Consider the following 17,440-nt stretch of genomic DNA (forward strand, 5'->3'; position numbering starts at 1 on the left):
TGACTGGTTTATTGTTATTGTAGATGTGTTCCTTTAAAGATGCCTTCAAGCCGCTCTTGCACACTATACCAATGCCTGACATGGCTACACGTTTTACCGGATTCCACTTTGGGAAGGCCACTGATGCACATTTATCACAAGTGACTATCCTGTGGTGGAGTCTCCACTCTGCTTGCCTGTTTTCACACTTTCCCTTGTTCTTACGTTTTTAGTTTTAAATGTTGAGTTGCTATTTCCCCACATTTTTCTTCTTTCAGGAAGGGTGGATCTCAGTAGCAGAATGGGTGGACCGCAATATAGGTTTGAAGCCAAGAAGTGCATCTGCGGCTCGCCCTTTTCTTTCTCTTTTAAAAAAAAAATATTTGCTGTGTGGGGTGGTGCCACCCCAGAATCGCTGGTCCTTTTTTTATGTGGGTAGAAGGGGGTTTGGAGCCCCCGGGTAGCTCCACCACTTTCCTCTGCCCCTTATCCTTTCCCTCAGATATTTCCACATTTACAACACTCTGTTTCTTTGACGCAGTGCAAGATGCGAAATGTCTGGTGCTGTGGATACTATATACCATTTTCTTGACACCTATATTGATTTTAGAAAAAGGTTCTCAGGCCTACTTGTTTGATCGACTTGGCAGTAAATCATGTTTAGGATTCAATATGTGAAAGAGTCCTATAGTCCAAGTGATGGATTAGTGGAATCCACATTTTGATCTATATATTCTGTTACTGTTTTCTAGTAAAAGTTTTCAGAGAAGAAGAAATATCCTCAGAGGAACTTTAGGACAAGTTACAGCCACGTTGAATTGACAGATTTTGGGTACACCAATACTTTTCATGTTATTAAGGAATATATATATAATAAAATTCATTTAATACTTATTTTGTTCTTTTCAATTATCATCAGTGTTCTTTCAGATTAGCGGACTGCCCCATTTAAAAATGATTAAAAGCCCCAGAGCATTTTTTGATGTTGTGTTAAGACTGGTTACCCCAGTCTACGAAGTAAGTAAGTAGGGTACTTTCTCTCTGTTGGTCTACAATGGATCAGGAAGAACAGCTGTGTGAATATCAATGTCTACCATGCAGACACCAACAGAACTATTGAGATCGAAATCCAAACCTGGATCCAAAAATTAAAACAAAGCACTGCTCAGTTTGAATTTCTAACTAGCACAAGAAAGAATGGAGCAAGTGAAAAGCCTTGCAACTACGAGTATGCTTCTCAACAAGTTTATTTCTCATGTTCCTCAAGGAAGACTACATTAGATATTTCTACAGCATGATCAGCAAGATAGATAGATATGAAAAATGTAGAGCTTTGTCTGGAAATGGATCTGTCAATCCCTGAAGTTGCATTAGGGATGGAACTGAAATATTGTCTAAGACACTTATTGGAAATCACAAAGATCTGAATCACAGAGGTGAACAGCTTCTCTGCAAAAGAAAGTAAAGTACAAGAAGCCTTTTCTATATGGGTAGAATCATTGAGTGGCACCATCTGAAATCCAGGATTACCATAGTGCCCTTTAAAGCCCTTTTCGCTGAACTATCTAGATTGTTGAGGTGGAGACACTTCTACTCTTACATCCACAGTGAAAGACAAACCTATTTTGTGAGTGTGCCATAAGAGGTCCTGAATGGAACTCTGATAATGAATAGCATGGGTGGAGTGTAGAGAATGTCCTAAAGAGAAGTGTGGCACAATGGTGAGAGAGGCAGACCCTGATGCAGAGATCTGGCCTAGGACCAGGGTTCAATTCCCGCCTTGTCGGGTCTTGGGCTCAATTCCCTTGGACCAGCTAATTCTCGCCTCAGTGCCTCATCTAATTAATGGGTCCCACTCTGTAACTCTGGGCAATAGCTTGCTTAATCTCCACAATGGCCCTCTCAGCACTTGGATGCCTGGCTTCATCCTGGGGCTGTCCAAGAGTGGGCGCCTCACAGGGAAAAGCCAGGAGGGGTTCCACAGCGGTATGCGTACATCGCCTTGAGACCCTTACGGGTGAGTAGTGCGCTATACAAGTGCAAGGTTTACAGTTTTTTTTTTCTAAAGAATATTTTGTTCTTAGGGCAAAATCTGATGCACATTTGCTAATATCCAAGAGAGCTGGTAAAGAATTGAGGTTGGTTCTAATTTTTGACTCTACTGGATCTGAGAAAATGATTGGACGGTAGCATGAATCCAGAGTCTGGTTAGTGAAATAGATTAAATGTGTGGCATCATGAGCACTATGTTCTACCAGATTCACCTTTATTTGAGAAACAAACCTAGAGACCTAGGGCCTAATGTACTAAAAATGTTAACAGATGCAAAAGACCGCTAAAAAGAAATTTTGAATGGTCTATGTCCATTTTAGATGTTGGCAAAGTTTTTACGACTGCTTCAATGGGTTTACAAATGGATATTGAATCACAATTTTGAAAGGGATGTGCTGCGGACATTTGTTTCAAATTGAGATTCGGATCCCTATGTATCAAAGGTTTAACACTGCAGATCCTATCACAAGGCATTCATAAATTTCCATCTCCTAATCTGGGGTGGCAACTCATTTGCATTCCTTTAAGGCAACTGTCATTGAGGTTTTTAAAAAAATGAAACTTTTTTTTTTTTATAAAGCACCCTAATACATAGGTTGGTTTGCAAAAAGATACTGGCTGCAAAAAGTAGAGATGCAATTTGTGAATAGTTATCATGACCAGTAACTTAGTACATCTCACTCTTGGCCCCGAATCCGTTAGTAGTTGGAAATTGTCAACCCAGAGCAGTGATGAGAACTATTAGGATGGATTGCAACTTTAGCCAAAAGGGGATTTTTAGTCCACTTCTCCAAAAATCATGAATTGTACAGAGCAATAACAGTCAACTCACAGGTGTTGGAAAAAAAAACAGTCTTAACTCTGCTGAATGCCACAATTTGTCTAGACTCGTGTTCAAATTCTAGGAAGGGAAATTAATAGGTAGATCTTTTACTGCAGGAGTTGCCTCGGTGTTTGGAAGACTAGTAGCATAAATATTGAAGAACATTCAGGTCGGAATTCATAGAATTTTGTCAACACCTTCCAACCTTCCAGGCATCAGGTGAATGTGGAAGCCACTCTAGTAGAATCCAGACTTACTACTGTGACACTCTGCATGCAGGGTGTGTGCCTTTATCAAGTGAAAAACACTCTAGTGTGGCTGACCTGCAGCTTTGCTCAAAAATATCACATCTGAGAAGCAAAATAAATTCTACACTGGATTCTGGTAGCTGTTAAGGAGGACTGTTTGAGATCCCCTGTAGAGCATTTAAACTGTTTAACTTCTCAGGCCCTGAACCATGCCACCATTCACTTATAACATCAACATGTGGATCTCCTTACGACATCATGCTCCAGGCTTACCTCTTTAGGATATAGGTGAATTGTTGTCCTGCTAAGTGTTAAATTAAGGAATCATCTAAAATTACAGTACTTCTTACCCTTTTTCATCATTAGGCACAGTTTCATTACTCTGATGTCAAATGGCTTAAATCAGTATTGAAAGACTACTTAAATAACATCGTGCTATACAAGCATAGTCATTCACCTTGAGTGTCAAAGACAATAAGATAATATATAAAGATCTGTAATGGCCTAGAGACCTCACACCTTTTCCTGTAGAGAAAAACAGCATGAGTACAAAAATTGGTCTGTTTGCAGTTTAGGAAATGTGACTCTGACCTGAGTTTGTTGCTTTGTGTATGCTGCAAGGCGCTCTACAGACTTTTTTTTTTAAATAGGGCATCGAAGATTGTAGGCAATTAAGTGAGTGAACATCGATGCATATAGCCCTATCAGGGCTAAAACACCGTGGTTAAATAAAGAAAGATGGTAGCTGGATTACAAAGTAATATATGTGCATTCAATAATAACCAACTAAAGACTTGTCTCTGATGGCGACTTACACCTCTTGAACAAAGGCAATTTGAACATATGAATATCTGTATGCATTTTAAGTAGTGGTATTTACACAGTGCAACATAACTGGGAAGCAGAAGAGGCCACGATTAAGAATAAAAAAGATTATTTGATTAGAAGTGATTGAGACTAAACTTTTGTTTCCATCTGGTAGATACGTTGTTTTAAGGTGCAATTTATGAAGTTGCTGGTGGAATTTAAACAATAGCATTGTCAAAACACTAGTTTGTGAGGGATTTATGTTACAATATGAGTGACAAAAAAATCACCTGCTACAATATCATCAAGGTACAAATAAACCAGTAAATATAGATTTGCTCTTCCACATTTCTGTACCTTGAACATTATTATATTATAAATATCCTTGAGATACATATGCATGGAGTTAAGAAGAGTAAATCGATGCATACCTCTCTATACTTATCTTTACGATATTGTGGTAATCCATATTCTGGATACAATATTTTGGCAGGACAATGTATAATGGTCAATTTTGTGGAAGAGTGTCATAAACTGGCTACGTAATGACTCAGAAAAACTGATAATGTTGACTTTTAGGTGACACGTGGCCTGTGGCATGGATGACAATGTGAGAGCTATCATCGTGGGCACTGGCTCTGGTTTGTGAATGAGACAAAAAGATTTCAACCTTTATGTTAAGGAAGGAAAAGTTGCTATGGTCATTTTTGGGTCAGAAAAGTCAAATTGTATGTACACCTGTCTGAAAAGTATCCATAGTGGTATTTCACACTTCTACAGCAGGCTGAAGAATATGATTTATTTACCTAATTGTCCTATGTAGTAGACCTCCACTGCCAAGTCATTTAATAGCAAATAATTTCTTCACATTACATTGTATATCAAAGTATTGTAAATTTGTTAATGAATCCACCACAACACCCTCTGACATTCATAGTTTTGGTCACCCTATACATAAAGCTTCAAATCAAAATCCTCCCAAACAAAACAGTGAAAGGTTACGATTCCACAGAAAATAATCCTTCTACACAATTTTGTATCAGGACTGACTTTTAAATGCATTATCACAAGATAGAACATATCCTCCGAATAAGTATTTTCAGTCCCCAGTAAGCTCTGAATTTAGCTAAAGTGCTGAGGCTACAGCTGGACCAATTTCCCACGTCAGAAATGACCAGGGAAATTTAAAGTGGGTAGAGGGGGGCAAACTCTAGGATTCGTTAGAGCCCCTGTATTTACAGTTTGGTTATTATACAAGTTGAGGTGGAATGTTGATTTTGCACTCATGGTCTTCTAATCTGTGCTGAAATACGAAGCAGATAAACCATTCCCAATCTTAAAGTTAACTTCCAGTAGGAAGAAAGCTCTATATGACTTTGCGATAACCTTGAGAACCACAAATTAAACTGGGGCTCCCCTTTCTTTAAGCTGTTACCTTAATCGCGGGTCACAAAACGGTTCTTAAGTCGTACTCTTCTTGTCAAATTCTAGTGTTATTGACCACTTTGAAACAGCCTGCCGAAATAAAGGCATATGATCATTTGCCAGTCAATGTTGGCTTCTGGAAAAGAACCTGTGCTGTTGTCATTCAGGCATCTTGCTTTTCAGAATCTCTTTATTAAACTATATAGAGAAAAATGCCTCTTTTAAATGCTTTTATGATAGAGAAGACATAGGGCCTGATGGATGGGACAGTCTGTCACAAAGGTGATGGATATCCCGTCTGCCCTATTATAAGTTCCATTATATCCTAAAGAACTTGTAAAATGGCAGGCGGGATATCGTCACTCTTGTGATGGAGTAGCCCACCCGCCAAGGTCGTAATCAGGCCCACAGTGCTAGACTCCCAGTCAGAGATGACTTTTAAATCACAAGGTGAAATTACTTTAGATGGTATGGGCCAGACTGGCATTCCAAATATGCTAAATCCATGGACCTTTATATCAGATAACACCACTGAACTTTCTTGCAGGCTGACCTGACATAATAGCTTGTAGATGTTCCATATAGTTTATTTTTATTTATTTGTGTGATTCTCTTCTAATTTAGTAGTCTTACTAAGGAACACATTCTAATTAATTACATTTCTAGGTTTATTTCTCAATCAATAGCCTTTATTAGTTACTTAATATTATTGAGTGTTAATCAGTCCCCTTGCACATAACGAATAAACGTAATGCACTTTGCACGTATGCGTGATTTTTCAGGAACGTGCAAGTCAAATCACATCTAAAGCCCATCAGGGTGATCATGAGTAATGTATGTAAAATACAGTAGAATACCTTAATCTCATTATCATTGTAAGGGTTACTCACATCTTTCCAAAACACGTAATGTTTTCATCTTATTGCAGTAGTGCGTTCATCGGTGGTCTGTAATAAATGCAGTTCTAGACATTGAACTCAGCATTTTTGTGAATATTTGCACCAAACGGTCAATTAAAATAGTAAATCCATTGTTATACTCGAAAAATATCCATTCAGTAGTGGCAGATTGAAAAGGCAACTTCAACATGTATGTAATGTGTTCACATGCCTTGTAAAGCACTGGCCCCTACGCTGGTGTGTACAAAGTTATGTCATTAGAGTAACGCAGTCTAAAATACATCCTTATATCAGTCATAATAATTGCCAATTTACTTGTGGACTTGCAAGCTATCAAAGTAAATACAAATCTTACCAAACTCGGGAAACTAAGTTATTGAAGAATTGTAGCATTTCCAAAAATACATTGAAAACTAAGCCCCCGACTGCTACACTGAAGGAGCGTTATGAGATTATCTAAAACTCAATAAACGAGCAGAAACACATTATTAATCAGATCCAAAGTCTGGTCTGTAAGTTAATGCAAATTTCAGATTGAGATGCAAAACATACCTCTGGATAATTTTGTGTCATTGCTTGATAACTGTGAATGACATTACCTCAGCAAGCAGAAGGTGGACAAAAGTTGATTCTAAAATAGGCCTGGGTCCCTAAAGCACTGACTATTGTTTATTTTGTGAAATGCTCATGTGTGCATCAGGCACAACAGCAACAGCTCAGTATACCTAGGCTGTGTATATTGGTTTGCATACGCCATGGGCTAAAATGAGCAAACCACTTGAGCGCTCACTCAAAGTCAGCTAGAATAACCCATTTATGAGTGATGAAAAATATGTAAAGTGACAAAAGATGTTTGGTGTATGTAGGAAGTTGGCTCTGTATGTGCTATTTCAAAGTAAGGAATAGCATGCACAGAGTCCAAGGGTTCCCCTTAGAGGTAAAATAGTGGTAAAAAGAGATAATACTAATGCTCTATTTTGTGGTAGTGTGGTCGAGCAGTAGGCTTATCCAAGGAGTAGTGTTAAGCATTTGTTGTACATACACATAGACAATAAATGAGGTACACACACTCAGAGACAAATCCAGCCAATAGGTTTTGTTAAAAAAAAAAATATTTTCTTAGTTTATTTTAAGAACCACAGGTTCAAATTTGACATGTAATATCTAATTTGAAAGGTATTGCAGGTAAGTACTCTAGGAACTTTGAATCATTACTTTAGCAGGTATACTTTTTACATAAAACACAATAAGCTGTTTTAAAAGTGGACACTGCAATTTTCACAGTTCCTAGGGGAGGTAAGTTATTGTTAATTTTCACAGGTAAGTAAGTCACTTACAGGTTTCAGTTTTTGGTCCAAGGTAGCCCACCGTTGGGGGTTCAGAGCAACCCCAAAGTTATCACACCAGCAGCTCAGGGCCGGTCAGGTGCAAAGGTCAAAGAGGTGCCCAAAGCACATAGGCTATAATGGAGAGAAGGGGGTGCCCCGGTTCCAGTCTGCCAGCAGGTAAGTACCCGCGTCTTCGGAGGGCAGACCAGGGGGGTTTTGTAGGGCACCGGGGGGGACACAAAGTAGCACAGAAAGTACACCTTCAGCAGCGCGGGGCGGCCGGGTGCAGTGTGCAAACACACGTCGGGTTTCCTTCAGGTTTCAATGGGAGACCAAGGGGTCTCTTCAGCGATGCAGGCAGGCAAGGGGGGGGCTCCTCGGGGTAGCCACCACCTGGGCAAGGGAGAGGGCCTCCTGGGGGTCACTCCTGCACAGAAGTTCCGTTTCTTTAGGGGATGGGGGCTGCAGGAGCAGGGTCTTTTCCAGCCGTCGGGAAATGGAGTTCAGACAGTCGCGGTCAGGGGGAGCCTGGGGATTCCCTCTGCAGGCGTCGCGGTGGGGGCTCAGGGGGGACAACTTTGGTTACTCACAGTCGTAGAGTCGCCGGAGGGTCCTCCCTGAGTTGGTTGTTCTCCACCAGTCGAGTCGGGGTCGCCGGGTGCAGTGTTGCAAGTCTCACGCTTCTTGCGGGGAGTTGCAGGGGTCTTTAAATCTGCTCCTTGTAACAAAGTTGCAGTTCTTTTGGAGCAGTGCCGCTGTCCTCGGGAGTTTCTTGTCTTTTTCGAAGCAGGGCAGTCCTCAGAGGATTCAGAGGTCGCTGGTCGCTTGGAAAGCGTCGATGGAGCAGGTTTCTTTGGAAGGCAGGAGACAGGCCGGTAAGTCTGGGGCCAAGGCAGTTGGTGTCTTCTGTTCTTCCTCTGCAGGGGTTTGTCAGCTCAGCAGTCCTTCTTCTTGTAGTTGCAGGAATCTAATTTCTAGGTTCAGGGAGAGCCCTTAAATACTAAATTTAAGGGCGTGTTTAGGTCTGGGGGGTTAGTAGCCAATGGCTACTAGCCCTGAGGGTGAGTACACCCTCTTTGTGCCTCCTCCCAAGGGGAGGGGGTCACACACCTAATCCTATTGGGGGAATCCTCCATCTGCAAGATGGAGGATTTCTAAAAGTTAGAGTCACTTCAGCTCAGGACACCTTAGGGGCTGTCCTGACTGGCCAGTGACTCCTCCTTGTTGCTTTCTTTGTTCCCTCCAGCCTTGCCGCCAAAAGTGGGGGCCGTGGCCGGAGGGGGCGGGCAACTCCACAAAGCTGGAGTGCCCTGCTGTGCTGTGACAAAGGGGTGAGCCTTTGAGGCTCACCGCCAGGTGTTACAGCTCCTGCCTGGGGGAGGTGTTAGCATCTCCACCCAGTGCAGGCTTTGTTACTGGCCTCAGAGTGACAAAGGCACTCTCCCCATGGGGCCAGCAACATGTCTCTAGTGTGGCAGGCTGCTGGAACCAGTCAGCCTACACAGATAGTCGGTTAAGTTTCAGGGGTCACCTCTAAGGTGCCCTCTGTGGTGTATTTTACAATAAAATGTACACTGGCATCAGTGTGCATTTATTGTGCTGAGAAGTTTGATACCAAACTTCCCAGTTTTCAGTGTAGCCATTATGGTGCTGTGGAGTTCGTGTAAAACAGACTCCCAGACCATATACTCTTATGGCTACCCTGCACTTACAATGTCTAAGGTTTTGTTTAGACACTGTAGGGGCACAGTGCTCATGCACTGGTACCCTCACCTATGGTATAGTGCACCCTGCCTTAGGGCTGTAAGGCCTGCTAGAGGGGTGTCTTACCTATACTGCATAGGCAGTGAGAGGCTGGCATGGCACCCTGAGGGGAGTGCCATGTCGACTTACTCATTTTGTTCTCACTAGCACACACAAGCTGGTAAGCAGTGTGTCTGTGCTGAGTGAGGGGTCTCCAGGGTGGCATAATACATGCTGCAGCCCTTAGAGACCTTCTCTGGCATCAGGGCCCTTGGTACCAGAGGTACCAGTTACAAGGGACTTATCTGGATGCCAGGGTGTGCCAATTGTGGAATCAAAAGTACAGGTTAGGGAAAGAACACTGGTGTTGGGGCCTGGTTAGCAGGCCTCAGCACACTTTCAATTCAAAACATAGCATCAGCAAAGGCAAAAAGTCAGGGGGTAACCATGCCAAGGAGGCATTTCCTTACACAACCCCCCCCCCCAAACGAAAGAGGATGAGACTAACCTTTCCCAAGAGAGTCTTCATTGTCTAAGTGGAAGAACCTGGAAAGGCCATCTGCATTGGCATGGGCAGTCCCAGGTCTGTGTTCCACTATAAAGTCCATTCCCTGTAGGGAGATGGACCACCTCAACAGTTTTGGATTTTCACCTTTCATTTGCATCAGCCATCTGAGAGGTCTGTGGTCAGTCTGAACTAGGAAGTGAGTACCAAAGAGGTATGGTCTCAACTTCTTCAGGGACCAAACCACAGCAAAGCCCTCCCTCTCAATGGCACTCCAACGCTGCTCCCTGGGGAGTAACCTCCTGCTAATGAAAGCAACAGGCTGGTCAAGGCCATCATCATTTGTTTGGGACAAAACTGCCCCTATCCCATGTTCAGAGGCATCTGTTTGCACAATGAATTGCTTGGAGTAATCTGGAGCTTTTAGAACTGGTGCTGTGCACATAGCTTGCTTCAGGGTGTCAAAGGCCTGTTGGCATTCTACAGTCCAGTTTACTTTCTTGGGCATTTTTTTGGAGGTGAGTTCTGTGAGGGCTGTCACAATGGATCCATATCCCTTCACAAACCTCCTATAGTACCCAGTCAAGCCAAGGAATGCCCTGACTTGAGTCTGGGTTTTTGGAGCTGCCCAGTCCAGAATAGTCTGGATCTTAGGCTGGAGTGGCTGAACTTGGCCTCCACCTACAAGGTGTCCCAAGTAAACCACAGTTCCCTGCCCTATCTGGCATTTGGATGCCTTGATAGAGAGGCCTGCAGATTGCAGGGCCTTCAAAACCTTCTTCAGGTGGACCAGGTGATCCTGCCAGGTGGAGCTGAAGACAGCAATATCATCAAGATAAGCTGCACTAAAGGATTCCAACCCAGCAAGGACTTGATTCACCAACCTTTGGAAGGTGGCAGGGGCATTCTTTAAACCAAAGGGCATAACAGTGAACTGATAATGCCCATCAGGTGTGGAGAATGCCGTCTTTTCTTTTGCTCCAGGGGCCATTTTGATTTGCCAGTACCCTGCTGTTAAGTCAAAGGTACTTAAGAATTTGGCAGCCCCTAATTTGTCTATTAGCTCATCAGCTCTAGGAATGGGATGGGCATCTGTCTTGGTGACAGAGTTGAGACCTCTGTAGTCCACACAAAACCTCATCTCTCTCTTTCCATCTTTGGTGTGAGGTTTGGGGACTAAGACCACTGGGCTAGCCCAGGGGCTGTCAGAGTGCTCTATTACTCCCAATTCCAGCATCTTGTGGACTTCCACCTTGATGCTTTCCTTAACTTGATCAGACTGTCTAAATATTTTGTTTTTGACAGGCATGCTGTCTCCTGTGTCCACATCATGGGTACACAGGTGTGTCTGACCAGGGGTTAGGGAAAAGAGTTCAGCAAACTGTTGTAGGACCTTCCTACAGTCAGCTTGCTGTTGGCTAGAGAGGGTGTCTGAGTAGATCACCCCATCCACTGAGCCATCTTTAGGGTCTGATGAGAGGAGATCAGGGAGAGGCTCACTCTCAGCTTCCTGGTCCTCATCTGTTACCATTAACAGATTTATATCAGCCGTGTCATGGAAGAGCTTAAGGCGGTTCACATGGATCACCCTCTTGGGGCTCCTGCTTGTGCCCAGGTCCACCAGGTAGGTGACCTGACTCTTCCTCTCTAGTACTGGGTAAGGGCCACTCCATTTGTTCTGAAGTGCCCTGGGGGCCACAGGCTCCAGAACCCAGACTTTCTGCCCTGGTTGGAATTCAACCAGTGCAGCCTTTTGGTCATACCACAACTTCTGGAGTTGTTGGCTGGCCTCAAGGTTTTTACTTGCCTTTTCCATGTACTCTGCCATCCTTGAGCGAAGGCCAAGTACATAGTCCACTATGTCTTGTTTAGGCTCATGAAGAGGTCTCTCCCAGCCTTCTTTAACAAGAGCAAGTGGTCCCCTTACAGGGTGGCCAAACAGAAGTTCAAAGGGTGAGAATCCTACTCCCTTTTGAGGCACCTCTCTGTAAGCAAAAAGCAGACATGGCAGGAGGACATCCCATCTCCTTTTGAGTTTTTCTGGGAGCCCCATGATCATGCCCTTTAATGTCTTGTTGAATCTCTCAACAAGGCCATTAGTTTGTGGATGATATGGTGTAGTGAATTTATAAGTCACTCCACACTCATTCCACATGTGTTTTAGGTAAGCTGACATGAAGTTGGTACCTCTGTCAGAAACCACCTCCTTAGGGAAACCCACTCTGGTAAAGATACCAATGAGGGCCTTGGCTACTGCAGGGGCAGTAGTCGACCTAAGGGGAATAGCTTCAGGATACCTAGTAGCATGATCCACTACTACTAGGATGTACATATTTCCTGAGGCTGTGGGAGGTTCTAGTGGACCAACTATGTTCACACCCACTCTTTCAAAGGGGACCCCCACCACTGGAAGTGGAATGAGGGGGGCCTTTGGATGCCCACCTGTCTTACCACTGGCTTGACAGGTGGGGCAGGAGAGGCAAAACTCCTTAACCTTCTGGGACATATTGGGCCAGGTAGAAGTGGTTGAATAACCTCTCCCACGTCTTGGTTTGTCCCAAATGCCCAGCAAGGGGAATATCATGGGCTAAGGTCAGAATAAACTCTCTGAAACCCTGAGGCACTACCACTCTCCTAGTGGCACCAGGTTTGGGATCTCTTGCCTCAGTGTACAGGAGTCCATCTTCCCAATAGACCCTATGTGTTCCATTTTTCTTGCCTTTGGACTCTTCAGCAGCTTGCTGCCTAAGGCCTTCAAGAGAGGGACAGGTTTCTTGTCCCTTACACAACTCTTCCCTTGAGGGTCCCCCTGGGCCCAAGAGCTCACCCTGATAAGGTTCCAGCTCCATAGGCTCAGTTCCCTCAGAGGGCAGAACTTCTTCCTGAGAAGAGAGGTTCTCTTTTTGGTGTTGTGTTGCAGCTGGTTTCCCAGCTGACTTTCCTTTTCTCTTGGTAGGCTGGGCCATTTTTCCAGACTCCAGCTCTACTTTTTCACCCTGTGCCTTGCACTGTGCCCTAGTCTTGACACACACCAGTTCAGGGATACCCAGCATGGCTGCATGGGTTTTCAGTTCTACCTCAGCCCATGCTGAGGACTCCAGGTCATTTCCAAGCAAACAGTCTACTGGGATATTTGAGGAGACCACCACCTGTTTCAGGGCATTGACCCCTCCCCACTCTAAAGTTACCATAGCCATGGGATGTACTTTAGTCTGATTGTCAGCGTTGGTGACTGGATAAGTTTGTCCAGCCAGGTATTGGCCAGGGGAAACCAGTTTCTCTGTCACCATGGTGACACTGGCACCTGTATCCCTCAGGCCCTCTACACTTGTCCCATTAATTAAGAGCTGCTGCCTGTATTTTTGCATGTTAGGGGGCCAGGCAGCCAGTGTGGCTAAATCCACCCCACCCTCAGAGACTAATGTAGCTTCAGTGTGACACCTGATTTGCTCTGGGCACACTGTTGATCCCACTTGGAGACTGGCCATTCCAGTTTTAGCTGGAGTGGAGTTAGAAGTGGTATCTTTCTTGGGACAGGCCTTGTCTCCAGTTTGGTGTCCAGACTGACTACAGTTACGACACCAGGCCTTTTTGGGATGAAAGTTTTTACCCTTGTACCCAGAATTGTTTTGTTAAGAGGCTCTGGGCCCACCCTCCTGTGCAGGTTTTTGGGGGCCTGTAGAAGACTCTTTACTATTTTTGTTTTTGGCTGTCTCACCACCTTTCCCCTGGGGAGGTTTTGTGACCCCTTTCTTTTGGTCACCCCCTGTGGAAGTTTTGGACACCCTAGTCTTGACCCAATGGTCCGCCTTCTTTCCCAATTCTTGGGGAGAAATTGGTCCTAGGTCCACCAGATGCTGATGCAGTTTATCATTGAAACAATTACTTAATAGGTGTTCTTTCACAAATAAATTGTACAGCCCATCATAATCATTTACACCATTGCCTTGAATCCAACCATCTACTGTTTTTACTGAGTAGTCTACAAAGTCAACCCAGGTCTGGCTCGAGGATTTTTGAGCCCCCCTGAATCTAATCCTATACTCCTCAGTGGAGAATCCAAAGCCCTCAATCAGGGTACCCTTCATGAGGTCATAAGATTCTGCATCTTTTTTAGAGAGTGTGAGGAGTCTATCCCTACACTTTCCTGTGAACATTTCCCAAAGGAGAGCACCCCAGTGAGATTTGTTCACTTTTCTGGTTTCACAAGCCCTCTCAAAAGCTGTGAACCATTTGGTGATGTCATCACCATCTTCATATTTAGTTACAATCCCTTTGGGGATTTTCAACATGTCAGGAGAATCTCTGACCCTAGTTATGTTGCTGCCACCATTGATGGGTCCTAGGCCCATCTCTTGTCTTTCCCTTTCTATGGCTAGGATCTGTTTTTCCAAAGCCAATCTTTTGGCCATCCGGGCTAACTGGATGTCCTCTTCACTGGAGTTATCCTCAGTGATTTCAGAGAGGCTGGACCCTCCTGTGAGGGAGCCAGCATCTCTGACTATTATTTTTGGAGTCAGGGCTTGAGAAGCCCTGTTCTCCCTAGATAGGACTGGTGGAGGGGATTCTTCCTCCAGTTCACTATCATCCTCCTCTGTGTTATCCACAGAGGAGTTGGCTCTATCATACTCTGCCAACAGCTCCTGGAGCTGTACTTTGGTAGGTCTGGAGCCCATTGTTATTTTTCTTATGTTACAGAGTGACCTTAGCTCTTTCATCTGGAGATGGAGGTAAGGTGTGGTGTCGAGTTCCACCACATTCATCTCTGTACTAGACATTATTCTCCTAAAAGTTGGAATGCTTTTAAGAATCTAAAACTAGTTCTAGAATCTAATTCAAACTTTTACAAACTTTTAAACTCTAAAAGAAATGCTAACAGGGACTAACACAAGGCCCTAGCAGGACTTTAAAGAATTTAGAAAACTTTTCAAATTGCAAAAATCAATTTCTAATGACAATTTTGGAATTTGTCGTGTGATCAGGTATTGGCTGAGTAGTCCAGCAAATGCAAAGTCTTGTATCCCACCGCTGATCCACCAATGTAGGAAGTTGTCTCTGTATGTGCTATTTCAAAGTAAGGAATAGCATGCACAGAGTCCAAGGGTTCCCCTTAGAGGTAAAATAGTGGTAAAAAGAGATAATACTAATGCTCTATTTTGTGGTAGTGTGGTCGAGCAGTAGGCTTATCCAAGGAGTAGTGTTAAGCATTTGTTGTACATACACATAGACAATAAATGAGGTACACACACTCAGAGACAAACCCAGCCAATAGGTTATGTTATAAAAAAATATATTTTCTTAGTTAATTTTAAGAACCACAGGTTCAAATTTTACATGTAATATCTCATTTGAAAGGTATTGCAGGTAAGTACTCTAGGAACTTTGAATCATTACTTTAGCATGTATACTTTTTACATAAAACACAATAAGCTGTTTTAAAAGTGGACACAGTGCAATTTTCACAGTTCCTAGGGGAGGTAAGTTATTGTTAATTTTCACAGGTAAGTAAGTCACTTACAGGTTTCAGTTTTTGGTCCAAGGTAGCCCACCGTTGGGGGTTCAGAGCAACCCCAAAGTTATCACACCAGCAGCTCAGGGCCGTTCAGGTGCAAAGGTCAAAGAGGTGCCCAAAGCACATAGGCTATAATGGAGAGAAGGGGGTGCCCCGGTTCCAGTCTGCCAGCAGGTAAGTACCCGCGTCTGCGGAGGGCAGACCAGGGGGGTTTTGTAGGGCACCGGGGGGGACACAAAGTAGCACAGAAAGTACACCCTCAGCAGCGCGGGGGCGGCCGGGTGCAGTGTGCAAACACGCGTCGGGTTTCCTTCAGGTTTCAATGGAGACCAAGGGGTCTCTTCAGCGATGCAGGCAGGCAAGGGGGGGGCTCCTCGGGGTAGCCACCACCTGGGCAAGGGAGAGGGCCTCCTGGGGGTCACTCCTGCACAGAAGTTCCGTTTCTTTAGGGGCTGGGGGCTGCGGGTGCAGGGTCTTTTCCAGCCGTCGGGAAATGGAGTTCAGACAGTCGCGGTCAGGGGGAGCCTGGGGATTCCCTCTGCAGGCGTCGCTGTGGGGGGTCAGGGGGGACAACTTTGGTTACTCACAGTCGTAGAGTCGCCGGAGGGTCCTCCCTGAGTTGGTTTTTCTCCACCAGTCGAGTCGGGGTCGCCGGGTGCAGTGTTGCAAGTCTCACGCTTCTTGCGGGGAGTTGCAGGGGTCTTTAAATCTGCTCCTTGTAACAAAGTTGCAGTTCTTTTGGAGCAGTGCCGCTGTCCTCGGGAGTTTCTTGTCTTTTTCGAAGCAGGGCAGTCCTCAGAGGATTCAGAGGTCGCTGGTCCCTTGGAAAGCGTCGCTGGAGCAGGTTTCTTTGGAAGGCAGGAGACAGGCCGGTAAGTCTGGGGCCAAGGCAGTTGGTGTCTTCTGTTCTTCCTCTGCAGGGGTTTGTCAGCTCAGCAGTCCTTCTTCTTGTAGTTGCAGGAATCTAATTTCTAGGTTCAGGGAGAGCCCTTAAATACTAAATTTAAGGGCGTGTTTAGGTCTGGGGGGTTAGTAGCCAATGGCTACTAGCCCTGAGGGTGAGTACACCCTCTTTGTGCCTCCTCCCAAGGGGAGGGGGTCACATCCCTAATCCTATTGGGGGAATCCTCCATCTGCAAGATGGAGGATTTCTAAAAGTTAGAGTCACTTCAGCTCAGGACACCTGAGGGGCTGTCCTGACTGGTCAGTGACTCCTCCTTGTTGCTTTCTTTGTTCCCTCCAGCCTTGCCGCCAAAAGTGGGGGCCGTGGCCGGAGGGGGCGGGCAACTCCACTAAGCTGGAGTGCCCTGCTGTGTTGTGACAAAGGGGTGAGCCTTTGAGGCTCACCGCCAGGTGTTACAGCTCCTGCCTGGGGGAGGTGTTAGCATCTCCACCCAGTGCAGGCTTTGTTACTGGCCTCAGAGTGACAAAGGCACTCTCCCCATGGGGCCAGTAACATGTCTCTAGTGTGGCAGGCTGCTGGAACCAGTCAGCCTACACAGATAGTCGGTTAAGTTTCAGGGGTCACCTCTAAGGTGCCCTCTGTGGTGTATTTTACAATAAAATGTACACTGGCATCAGTGTGCATTTATTGTGCTGAGAAGTTTGATACCAAACTTCCCAGTTTTCAGTGTAGCCATTATGGTGCTGTGGAGTTCGTGTAAAACAGACTCCCAGACCATATACTCTTATGGCTACCCTGCACTTACAATGTCTAAGGTTTTGTTTAGACACTGTAGGGGCACAGTGCTCATGCACTGGTACCCTCACCTATGGTATAGTGCACCCTGCCTTAGGGCTGTAAGGCCTGCTAGAGGGGTGTCTTACCTATACTGCATAGGCAGTGAGAGGCTGGCATGGCACCCTGAGGGGAGTGCCATGTCGACTTACTCATTTTGTTCTCACTAGCACACACAAGCTGGTAAGCAGTGTGTCTGTGCTGAGTGAGGGGTCTCCAGGGTGGCATAATACATGCTGCAGCCCTTAGAGACCTTCTCTGGCATCAGGGCCCTTGGTACCAGAGGTACCAGTTACAAGGGACTTATCTGGATGCCAGGGTGTGCCAATTGTGGAATCAAAAGTACAGGTTAGGGAAAGAACACTGGTGTTGGGGCCTGGT

At 44.9% G+C, this 17,440-nt stretch overlaps 1 protein-coding gene across 4 annotated transcripts in view; it reads right to left on the minus strand.

Annotated features, from left to right (window-relative positions):
• The window catches only part of UBA7 (ubiquitin like modifier activating enzyme 7), a 912,980-nt gene that overhangs the window by 434,784 nt on the left and 460,756 nt on the right, over positions 1-17,440 (minus strand). The window lies entirely within an intron of this gene.

The sequence above is a fragment of the Pleurodeles waltl genome, chromosome 9 (genome assembly GCF_031143425.1).
Source record: "Pleurodeles waltl isolate 20211129_DDA chromosome 9, aPleWal1.hap1.20221129, whole genome shotgun sequence".
In the NCBI taxonomy this organism is placed as follows: domain Eukaryota; kingdom Metazoa; phylum Chordata; class Amphibia; order Caudata; family Salamandridae; genus Pleurodeles; species Pleurodeles waltl.